The following is a 12,667-nucleotide window of genomic DNA, read 5'->3' on the forward strand; positions in this document are numbered from 1 at the left end:
AGGTTCAGAGAGGACACACAGCTTTCTATAAGTCCACGTTGTCTGTGAGCCCTGAACTGGGATGCAGATGCGTTTTCATGTGTCTCCAAACCCTGCTCTGCTAAACACTGTGTGTATTAATCAGGATAGGTTAGGCTTTGATGACAAGAAACCCCAAATTTCAGTTGATCAAAGAAACAGAAGCTTGATTAAGCTCCACGCCCACAGAGGGTTAGGTGTGAACTGTGTTCCTCACTGTCATTGTCCTTTCTTTGAGACCCAGGTCCATGAAGTCACTACAATTTGAACATTGCTGGTCACCACGAGGAAGGAAAAGGGAATGTATCTAGGCACACTAGAGTTCCTAATGCTTTTGTCCAGAATTAACTGAAGTGACACATATCACTTTCACTTACACTTCACTGGCTAAAGCAAGTCCCATGGCCACATCCAGGTCCAAATGGCCAAGGAAGCACACTCCTATGTGCCCAGAAGGAGAGGAGCCCACACGGGCTGGGGCAGCTTCAATGATTACTTTCTGATACCATAAATCTAATCTGTGAATAGAAGAGATGGGAGGTAGAGGAGATCCAGGGTTTTCACCAGAGATTCCAGGAGCCACCTTGACTTACAGCAGAACAACCAAAGGTAAAGCCAAGGAGTATGTTTTCAAGGGGCTCAGTGACCAGGAGAGTGAAACATACTACATGCATTAAGAAATCAGAAATTCAGAAAGAGACACTTACAAATACCCAGTTATTCACTGGGACAATAAGGGATGTAAAATTATGGTACTGATTGGCAATTAGAGGGCTTTGGGCCCAGCAAATAAAATGCGATGATTGAATGACCCAAAGATGACTCCTCCTCCTCCAATCTGCTGAGGCATCTTTCAGCACATCTCCCAGGTTGTATAAAATGAGGTTTATAGAGTTTATTGAGCTGTGATCCCTTGAAGGCCGTGAGTACTCTGGAAATCAGAAATGATCAATAAATATTTTGAATGGAAGAAAAGACAGTGAAGGGAGATAATATGTTACAAGAATGGTGCCCAAGAAGGAAAACACCTTTTTTTTTTTTTGAGACTGAGTCTTGCTCTGTTGCCCCGTTCGACTGCAGTGACATGATGTCAGCTCACTGCAACCTCCACCTCCTGATTTCAAGCAATTCCCCTGCCTCAGCCTTCTGAGTAGCTGGGACTACAGGTGCGTGCCACCACACCCAGCTAATTTGTTGTATTTTGCTGAGACGGGGTTTCATCATGTTAGCCAGGATGGTCTTGATCTCCTGACCTTGTGATCTGCCCATCTCAGCCTCCCAAAGTTTTGGGATTACAGGCGTGAGCCACAGTGCCCAGCAGAAGGAAAACATCTTATTCAAAGTCATGAGAGGGAAACAGACCATGAGGCTGAGCGAATGTCGGTGTAGGTTGGGATATATTATTAATAGGCATAGACTGAGCTCCTACAGTGAGAACAGCATTGTGCTGGTTACATATTTCAATACAGGGAGGGCTGTGTGCTTTGGGAAGGATAGGCATGAAAGAGTGACTCATACACACCCTATGGGTCCAATGAGGAAATTTACCTCAACCAGGGGAGGAGGACTTTTGACAGCTTTTCCCTTCTCTCCCTGCCTGCTTCTTAATGTCACAACCATCTTCTCAAAAACAAACACAAGTAGTGATTGCCCATGAAGCCCTCTGGCCATAATTTCTCTGACAATCTCAGCATTCACCTAAAACTTCCCTCTGCACCATCTCCTGTTATCTTCATCTTCATCTCATGCAGGTTCATGTGCAGCTTCTCATGCACATCTCATGTCCCCAGGCCAAGGGGCTGGGCATGAGATCCACTGCACACCTCCTCCAGTGATATCCATGACATGCTACAATGGCAGGTACGTGAGGAGCTGTACCCTGGATCTCATGCCAAGCTCCAAGCTCAGCATGCCAGGCATTCGCACATGTACCCGACAGTCTTGTCCTTTTAGGAAAATATTGAGATACATTCATTGACTGGATGACAAATGTTTGAGCAATCACTTTGTGCCAGGAACTGCGTTTGGCTCTGTGGGACACCAGTGAATACAAGCAGATGTGGCCACTGCGCTAGGAGCATAGAGTCTAATCAGTGAGATGGCTCTTAGACTACAGCAGTTACATAACATTTCAACAGTTGTGTTGTGAAGGCGAGCTAGAAAGTTTCAAAAGTATATACTGGAGGAATTTGACTTTGGGGGACCCATTATTTGCTCTAATCAAGAGACCAAGGACATTGACCAGAGTATATTTTTTCACAGAGCATCCTATTGCCAATAATTCACAAAAGCGCCTTGACCTTCTCTATGCATTCAAACCACAGTAGGTTAAACAAACAAACACATTAAGGGAGGACTGGATAAAATCACTTGTGCTCAGACTAAAATACTTAGGAATGTGACAGATCTGGAAAGTAACATTAACCAAGGACAGAGAGGATCTGAATAGTTTAATCAGTTAATACTAGAAAAGATACATAAATATGGAACTAGGTGGCCTACAAAGAGAAAATCCTAATTTTTTTTTAGTTGTGGTAAAATGTACATGGCAGTGGCATTAAGTACATTCACATTGTTGTGCAACCATCATCCCCATCCATCTCCAGAAGGTTTTCATCTTCCTCACCTTAAACTCTATACCCATTAAATGCTAACTCCCCGTTCTCTGCCTCTGGAATCCTCTGTTCCACTTTCTGTCTCTATTAATGTTACAACCCTAGGTGCCTCATGCAGGTGGAATCAGACAATGTCTGTCCTTCTGTAACTGGCTTATTTCATTTAGCATAATGTCCTCAAAGTTCATTTATGTTGCAGTAGGTATCAGCATCTCCTTCCTTTTAAAAGTTAAATACTATTTCACTATATTTACACACATGTGGACACATATACATATGTACACATACCTACACATACACTTTTTTTGATCCATTCATCTGTTGATGGACACTTGAGTTGTCCCCACATTTTTGGCTATTGTAAAAAATGCTACAGAATGCTTATTCTTTCCATGTGTCTATAAGTCACTTAGTAAAGATGATATTGCACCTGGCCAATAATAAATTTTAAAATAACATTTAAAGGTAGAACTGTTATTAGCCACATTAGTATATGATAAATTGGAAAGAAAGAAAACTCCTGCAAATACTTAGAAATTAACAAATACTCTCCTTAAAATAAAAAGACTGCATCCCAATGAAAATAACCAAGAAAAAAAAGGGCACACTATCAGAAAATAATGCAAAAAACCCCAAAATGAACATTGACTTCTGTAGAGCTCAGTTTAAGTTAGACTTAAGCATAATCTTGAGAGTCTGCTATAAAAGAGGGAAAACAGGCTGGCACAAGGACCACTAAGAGATGAAGGATCTGGATGGCAGATTCAGATCCCCTCATCGTGTGTTACTGGAGTTTTATTTTTCTTCCCGAGTGCTCCATCTTAACCTCAGCACCTTCCGTGGGATAATGGGAGCCCCATTTGACCTTGGTGACGAACACAGCCAGCCCTAGCTGACGTGAGCACCGCTGATTGATAAGGTGGGTGTGGAGCTACCATCCTTCTCAATGGATTGCCAGGACTTCGGCTCCATGTTTCTCCACCAGGGTATGGGAACTCTTGGCCTTGGACTTTCCTTAGTTCTCTGGCTGATTTATGACCTAGAGATTGAATGTGGTGAGCAGCATGAGGGTGAGAGAAAAGCATGGTACTGCAGCTGCCCAGACTGCTGAATGGCTGTGTCTTCAAGTTCAAAGGCATGTCAAGGACTAACCCACAGCTGAGAATTAATTAATGCTAACAGATCACCTTACAGAACCAGTCTAATGATAAACACAAATGCCTCTGAACAACTATACGTAAAGGCAACAGTGTTTTATTTTTTTTTTCTATTTAACATAGAGTAGAAAATACCTTCTAAATTAGCATATGCATCTAACTCCAATAATTCCTCTTACATGTTTTTAAAAATTGTTTGTTTTTTCCTGTGTAAGTAATACAGGCTCATTTTTTAAAACTGAAAATATTATAAGGATGAAGGAAAAAGTATCACACCTACCTCTATCCTCTAAAGACCAATGCTGTTCATATGTGATTTGTTCGCTTTGGTAACCAGGAAGGAAGGTCTAATTATTTCCTAGTTTTGCATCCTTGTGATAATAACGCATATATATAGTTTTCATCCTCTGAAAATGTGTCTCCTGATTTTCTACAGAGAGGAAAACTATACGCATTAATTTGGTTGGATGTGACAGGGAAAGGGTACTAGAATATTAATCTAGAAGCTGCCTTGCCTCACAAGCACAGTGTTTGCTTGGAGGGTCTCCATTTAAAGGGACCCCTGCAGATTATAAGGATGGGGATGGCGTTAAGTCCTTTTTCAACTCCTAAGCATTACCACTGCCTGGGAAGTTCACTATGGGGATGTTCTGCTGAACCCCTATCAACTCCAGTGGGGGTGGCACCAGGTTCAAGATGCCAAAGAAGAGACCTGGAGCCAGCAATGACACGAGAGGTTTTACTGGGTGCTTCCATACAGGGGAGTTCAGTGGTGGTAGGCTGGACAGGAGAACCACAGCCACTTGCAAAAGGCATGCAGTTTATATAGCATTTTCAATTAGCGCCCTTTCCCTAACATCCTTCACTTGGCAACTTTCATTCAACCTCTGAGTCATGGCCTGGATCTGCTGCCCATGTTCCATGGGCCAGGCCAGGGGCTCCGATGTCCCTCATAGACAAGGAACCAGTCTCTAGGTTGGCCACTCCCAGATTCCCTAGCTTGGAACAGACATCCAGGTGTATCCTCCATACAGAGTCATTTTCAGGGTGTGCGTAAGTTATTGCTATCAGGTGCATTTACCATGGAGAGGAATTGTAAAAAGAGAAATAAAGCTCTGAAAATGTGTCTCCAGGTAAAGTGGCTGCATTTTCAAAGAAAAAAGAAAAGGAGGTTTGTATGACAGACCTTGCTTTTAATTTATGAGTTTATGAAGCATTTTATAATCATATAAAAACAGGCAAATAAAGTTGTACTTCTTCACTCAAAGTGTTAATCAAGTGTCTTCTATGTTCCAAGCCCCAGAAATGTGAAAGAGAATAAGAAAGCAACAGCCTGAGGGACAGTTACCACCACCCACAAAGACGCAAGCTGCTTCCCTCACTTTAACAGACCTTGCAGGCTAGGAGGGCTAGAGCTTAGGTGGACGAGGTTAAGTCTGCATGGAGTGGGCAGGAGAAAGGGTCAGGGGAAGCTTTAGTGGGTAAGTGCTGGCGCTAAGTCCAGGAAGATGAGGGGGTCCCCAGCAGACTAGGTAGGGGATGGCCGTCCAGCTAAAGAAAGGCACAGCTCAGAGGGCTGTGGCTCATGCTGGGTTGTGGCTTAGGACTGGAGAAGCAGGTGGAGACCCATCAAAGAAGAGCTCTGAGATTTTACCCTCGGGCAGAGGGAACCATTGCAAGTTTTCGTGGGTTTTGTTTTGGTTTGTTTGTTTGAGACAGAGTCTCACTCTGTCATCCAGGCTAGAGTGCAGTGGTGTGATCCTGGCTCACTGCAACCTCTGCTTCCCGGGTTCAAGCGATTCTCCTGTCTCAGCCTCCCAAGTAACTGGGACTATAGGCAACTGCCACCACGCTCAGCTAGTTTTTGTATTTTCAGTCGAGACGAGGTCTCACCACATTGGTCAGGCTAGTCTTGAACTCCTGACCTCAGGTGATCCACCTTCCTCAGCCTCCCGAAGTGTTAGGATTATGAGCATGAGCCACCGTGCCAGGCCCATTGCAAGTTTTAATATAGGTACTGCCCCAGTCAGACGTGGGTTTGCATTTTAGAATGACCATTCCGGTTGCAATTAGGATAGGAGATAGGATAAGAGAGAAATCAGAAACATGGAGGCCAGGAAAGAGGCTCCTTAATATTCATTTACTTATTCATTGCACAATGTTTATTTGAAAGCCCACCAGGTACCGCATACTGTTCTAGGCTCTGAGGACAAAGCAGGCAAAAGTAGCTACTTGAGATCTGAGTTAAGGAGCAGAGGAGACAGGTTGGCAGAGGGTAGGAGGAGGATAATGACAACCGGAACTTGGCGACTCTGTCATTTTGATACATCAAATTCATTTTCTATACAAGGAAAAAAGAGTAACTGATTAAAGTGCAATTCAAGAAAGTGAGAACCTACAGGGAAGTACCAGAATGTACAATGAAATGCCAGAGTCACACATGGCAATGGGGGGCCCTGGATTGGATATCAGTCAAAAAAAAAAAGGTTCGTAGAGGCCGGGCACGGTGGCTCATGCCTATAATCCCAGCACTTTGGGAGGCCGAGGCAGGCAGATCACGAGGTCAGGAGATTGAGACCATCCTGGCTAACACAGTGAAACCCTATCTCTACTAAAAATACAAAAATTAACCAGGCGTGGTGGCAGGCGCCTGTAATCCCAACTACTCGGGAGGCTGAGTCAGGAGAATTGCTTGAACCCAGGAGGCGGCGGTTGCAGTGAGCCAACATCACACCACTACACTCCAGCCTGGGTGACAGAGCGAGATTCCATTAAAAAAAAAAAAAAGTACTAGAAAAACTGATGAAATCTGAATACATAAAATCTGGAGTCTCGTTAATAGTCAAGTATAAGTATTAATTTATCAATTATGACCAATGTTCCATTTTTACCTAAGATGTCAACATTAGGGTAAATTGGATGAAGGGTGCATGGGAACTCTGTACTATCTTTGTAATAGTTCTGTAAATCTAAAAACACCCCCCGAAGTTTATAAATGAATACACACACAAACCTCAACCTCAGCCACATTGAGTAGAAATAATTATATAATGCATATATGATGACCCTATTTATGTAAAACCATTCAAAGCTGCTATATAGTCTATGAGTTCATATGTATGCAAATACCTTAAAAACACATACAACATGGTATCATTCATTACAACTGAGAATGGAGGTGGGAGTGGGACTTTGCAGGGGAACAGAAGGGAACATTGACTTTGTCCATATTGTGTCACATCTGTAAGATGTGCAAGAACGCCCTTAAAATCAGATCAAGGAGCCACTACCTGCTCCAGGCCTGGGTACTCCCTACCCCTGCCTAGATGCAGAAGACACTGGTCCCAGCTGTGCGATGCCACCCCCACAGCCAGCCAGGAAGTCTACCCAGGTATGTGGCAAGACTCCTGTGTGCTATTTACATGCCCTTCCAGAGTGTTGGCACCAGGGGCTCATGTTCTTTCTCATCTGTGCTATTTTTTCCATTCCAACTCAGAGGACAAGAAAAAAAATCCCACTGTGAAAAGAAGGGTTGAATTACAAAGAATAATAGGAAAGGCTCGCTAATTGTGAAGCCCTGCTCTGGAGTATATAATGGGCCTTAACAGCTGCTGCAACAGTCGAGACTCGTGGCAGGGTTTGCTTTGGCCAGAGGAGTGCACTGGATTTCTTATATTTCATGACATTAAACCACATCAAAGGGCTGCAGGCTCAGCTGCTGCAGCTGTGGAGTTTCCAGGAGTTTAGCACAGCATAATCAAGGTGGTCTGGAAACTCACTTGATTTGCATGGGATGGTTTTGAAGCATGGCTGAGTGTATCCTTGGGTTATGGCCATTGCATACCTCCTATCCCCCAGCTCGTGAGGTTGGAATATGTTGGGGTCCCTCTGAAAATCCAGCTACGCACCAAGAAGCCAGAGAGCTGGTGGGTAATTCAGAAGGGCTTGAGCTTCCTCCTGGATCTAAACTGAGCCAAGACACTGAGCTTTCCCCTGAAGAGCGACTCTCCCCACTCCACTTTCATGCTTTCCTCTCCAAGGTTCCTCCAAACCGTGGGGTGCCTTTGACACATGTAGAGATGTTGCATCTAGTGACTTTAAGAAAAACCAACTCTGCTTTCTGAGGTCTTAGAAACAGGTTATTAAAAGAGTTCCTGTTAGTGTTATCTGTTTAAAATAGGTCTAGAAAGAAGGTGGCAAACAGACCCAGCCTATTTTTAGCAGAGGGCTCCAAACAGTAGCGGTGGAAAGCAGCACCAGTGATACTGAACAGGGATGGTGCTGAAATCTGCCCAAAGTAGTTGTCTTCAAACTTGTGTATGCATGAGAATCACCTGGGGAGGGGGATTGTTAAAGCTCAGATTGCCAGCAATTCTCCCCCTACCCTGATTTCTGATTCAAGAGGCTTGGGGGAAGCCTGGAATGTGCATTTTTAATGAGTTCCCAGTGATGCTGATACTTGAGACCAATTATTCTAGAGACAGCAAGGCCCCTACTGGAAGTGACGCCCCTCATTTCCCTGTGCTGGTGGTCCCATAGGGCCTATCACTCTGGGAACACCATTCTTGGCTGTGAGTGTTCCTTCAAAGTGAACGTAGCTCTGAGGAGCAGGAGGCAGGTTCAACAAGCACACCCTTAAGAACATAAAAAGTTGAAGAGAGAGAAGAGAGGCAGACGTGTGCAGTGCTAAGCTGGGGCCCTCACAATGGGAACTGGCTTCTTTCCTGTGGAATAAGTAATTTCAATTCAGCAGTAGATGCCAACTCAGCTAGGTCCTCCCTCTAAGACTCTTGTTTCTGTACTATCAAGTGGCTCAAGCTCTCTGGGAGAGGGCAAGAAAATGATTGAGATCCACCCTTGGCAGCAAAAGGGAAAGTTGCCCTGGGATAATTTCTGGGTCTAGAATTCAGCTTTCTGTGCAGAGTGGCAGGTAGAGCAATGGGAGGGTGGTGATGTTTGTCGCAAGAGGCCCATTCCCCCACCCCCTCCTTGTTTCTTCTAGAAGGTCTGGGTGCTGTGTTCCCAACTTTTTCTGAGCTAAGAAGAGTCAAGAAAAGATAACAAAGAGCCCAGAAGGCTTCTCCTGGCAGGTCCTCACCAGCAGGGCCTGTGTCTGACAGACAGATGGATCAGAGAAGCCCGTTCTTGGGAAGCGTGATTGCTTCATAGCTCTTGTAGAATTCCCATGTTCGTTTCTCATTAGAATGCATTCTATGTTAATAGGATCTTCAAAAAGGACCTGCTTATCTCAGGTGTGCTTAGGAGAACAAGAGGAAGGAGTTTTAATCCACATTTGGGTGAAGGTGGTAATGAGAGGTGAAGCCAGCTGGACTTCCTGGGTCAAGTGGGGACTTGGAGAACTTTACTGTCTCAGAAGAGGATTGTAAAGTGCACCAAAGGCACTCTATAGCTAGGATTGTAAAACGCACCAATCAGCGCTCCGTAACTAGCTGGAGGTTTGTAAAATGCACCAATCAGTGCTCTGTAAAAATGCACCAGTCAGCACTCTGTGGCTAGCTAGAAGTTTGTAAAATGGACCAATCAGCACCCTGTAAAGTGGACCAATCAGCAGGACACGGGCTGGGGGTGGCATCCACAGCTGGGACCAGTGTCTTCTGTATCTAGGCGGGGGCAGCAAGTACTGAGGCCTGGAGCAGGTAGTGACTCCTTGATCCGATTTTGAGGGCGTTCTCGCTGTATGCTTTCTACAGATGTGACACAGTATGGACAAATATAAGGGAATAAAAGCTGGCCACCCCCCAGCCAGCAGCGACAACCTGCTTGGGCCCCCTTCCATGCTGTGGAGGCCTTATTCTTTCCCTCTTGACAGTAAATATTGCTGCTGGCAGAGAGGGGTGAAACAATAATGATGGCAGTGATAGAGAAGAGTGGAGTGTGCTTGGTGACTGCTTTCCACACAGGGAGCTGTTTCCAGAGCACTTCTCTTCTGGGAGGCCTATGAATTTTGTTATTAAAAAGGAAACCTAGGCTGGACGCGGTGGCTCATACCTGTAATCCCAGCACTTTGGGAGGCTGAGGCGGGTGGATCACCTCAGGTCAGGAGTTCGAGATCAGCGTGGCCTACATGGGGAAACCCCGTCTCTACTAAAAATATAAAAATTAGCCAGGTGTGGTGGTGCATGCCTGTAGCTCTGCCTACTTAGGAGGCTAAGGCAGGAGAATCGCTTGAACCTGGGAAGCGGAGGTTGCAGTGAGCCGAAATTGCACCACTGCACTCCAGCCTGGATGACAGAGTGAGACTCTGTCTCAAAAAAAAAAAAAAAAAGAGGAAACCACCTATTCCCTCAGAAAAGGATAGAGACACCGTTCTTACCCATTAACAGCAGTATAATTTTATTGTGATGATTAATATTGGAATTACTAGCTTTGATTAACTGAGCCACTTCTGTGTGGTAGGACATGTACTTTATAGATGCCATCTTATTAAAGCCTGGCAATGCTGGAAAGTAAGTGGTGTCATCTGCACTTTAAAGATGAGGCAATGGACCATGTTCATAGTCACACTGTGGATCACTGGGAAAGCTGGGATTGCAACATATATCTGTCTAATCAGTGGAGTTCATTCTCGCTATTTGCCAGCCATGGGGATCCAATGGTGAGCCCAGTAAGCTGTGGCTCTTGACCTCATGGGGCTTCCAGGCAGCAGGTAGGGGGTTAGTGGAAAAATATCAGTTGGATTAATCAAGTCAAGCAGTGACTGAAAATTATTTTCATCAGAGGGTATGACATACATTTTTTTTTTTTTTTTGAGATAGTCTTACTCTGTCACCCAGGCTGGAGTACAGTGGGGCAATCTCAGCTCACTGCAACCTCTGCCTCCCAGGTTCAAGCGATTCTGCTGCCTCAGCCTCCTAACTGGGATTACAGGTGTGCACCACCACGCCCAGCTAAATATTCTGTATTTTTAGTAGAGACGGAGTTTCACCATGTTGGCCAGGCTGGACTCGAACTCCTGACCTCAAGTGATCCTCCTGTCTCAGCCTCCCAACTCACATACCTTATTTTTAATCTTCTTTTATATCCAATTTTCAGTTACTCTTAAAAATACAAACAGATGTAATTGGTGTTTAGTCAATACTCAATGTATTTTAATAAACAACAATTTTTAATCGGAGAAAAAAAAAAAAAAACACACCTGTAATGCCATGTGGAACTACACCTTGCTGTGCAGTGATCCTGCCAGATGAACCCTGGCATAAAGTTAATGCTGCCTTAGGCACCACTGCCACCTGGTGTCAGGCATCAGAATTGCAGGCTTGGCAGCAGCCATAGTGGCCTGGGCTGGTGGGGAAGCAGGGGGCGGGCAGGACCCATTTTCACTAGGAGAAGGCAGATTTCCTGTCCTAGCCACCTAAACCCTCCAGGCACTGTTGAGTATGTTTCAATAGATGCCTGCTTATTTGTCATTTGGTGACAGCTAGATCTGTATCAGCTTTCTTTTATCTGTATGTCCTAAATGATTATTGTGTTCAGGACCTTTAAACTGTTTTGTTATAATCAAATTAACGTTTGAAGATTCTGATGATAAAGTGACATAAATATAGGTGAATACTTGAGGGTAAACTCTAGACTACACTTACGCCAATAATAGTTCTCTTTAGTTGCGCATCTTCATAAAAAGACCCCCCATACTTTGACCCCAGCTACTTCTCAGCCTAACCCTCTACATGCTTAAGCATATGCCAGTAACTCACAGTTTCCGAAACTTTCCAGACTCTTCCTTGTCTGCCTGCCGCCTTTGTCTGTGCTGTTCCCTCTGCCTGGAACTACTTTCCTCCACCTTTCTCTTCCGAATTTATTCTTTAAATGTCAAATCAAGGTCGACAATTTGTAGGAAAATTCCATAAAGTAAATTCAGAAACAACAGTGTTGTATGTTGTATTGCAGTGTCTCTAGAGAAATGGAAGATGTGGTTCTGAACCCATTTTTATCTCTTTCATAGATTTGGCCATGGTCAGTTGCTGACTTGTTCTATCTCAGTGGTTTCATCCATTAAGTGGAAATAATAATGTCCTTTGCCCCCAGCATTGAAATATACATATATATATATATATCTCATATATATATATCAACTGACAGCTGCAAAGATGTGGATATAGATAGATAGATATGCCCCTAATTTGAGGTTTATATATATACACACATATAACATATATATTATATATTATATATATATAATGCATAGGGGTTTGATATACATAATATTTAATATATAATATATAGGGGTTTAATATATATAATAGAGGTTTAATATATATAATATATAGGGGTTTAATATATATTATATATAGTGTTTAGGGGTTTCATCTATATAAACCCCTAATTGAGATATGTCTATATATAATATAGATACATATATTTAATATATAGGGGGTTAATATATATAATATTTAGGGGTTATATACCTATTACATAAAGAAGCCCCCTAAATGGATGTGTGTATGTATCTATGTATATGTATAAACCTTTTCTGATGAGACAAAGTGCTTCCTCTGCACCATGTCTAGTACTTAGTAGAAGTGAAAGGGCCGGTGACACTGTGGATTATGGATATATGTAAATACCTAGAATCTTGATCAATGAGTGCCCAGCAAATGGTTTCCATTACCTTTTTTGTTTTGCTTGCAGATAAATTTTTTAAAAAATATGTTTGGTGGAGTTAAAAATAATGTAAATGTCCAATTTTGACTGAACGGGCATTATTGCTCTCCTTGATCCATCACTATATGTCACCAGAGTGCTGGTAGGCTTCCTTAGCTGACAGCTGCAAAGATGTGGATATTAGAATGAAAGGCGTTAGGCAATGATGCTATTTCTGGTGCTGTTACTTTAGTCGAATCTGTGTTCACCAGGTAC

At 43.5% G+C, this 12,667-nt stretch overlaps 2 protein-coding genes across 3 annotated transcripts in view; one reads left to right on the forward strand and one right to left on the reverse strand.

Annotated features, from left to right (window-relative positions):
- The window catches only part of MPHOSPH6 (M-phase phosphoprotein 6), a 1,084,238-nt gene that overhangs the window by 1,053,516 nt on the left and 18,055 nt on the right, over positions 1-12,667 (reverse strand). The gene's annotated exons all lie outside the window — the stretch shown is intronic.
- The window catches only part of CDH13 (cadherin 13), a 1,164,483-nt gene that overhangs the window by 575,056 nt on the left and 576,760 nt on the right, over positions 1-12,667 (forward strand). The window lies entirely within an intron of this gene.

The sequence above is a fragment of the Macaca thibetana genome, chromosome 20 (assembly GCF_024542745.1).
Source record: "Macaca thibetana thibetana isolate TM-01 chromosome 20, ASM2454274v1, whole genome shotgun sequence".
Classification (NCBI taxonomy): domain Eukaryota; kingdom Metazoa; phylum Chordata; class Mammalia; order Primates; family Cercopithecidae; genus Macaca; species Macaca thibetana.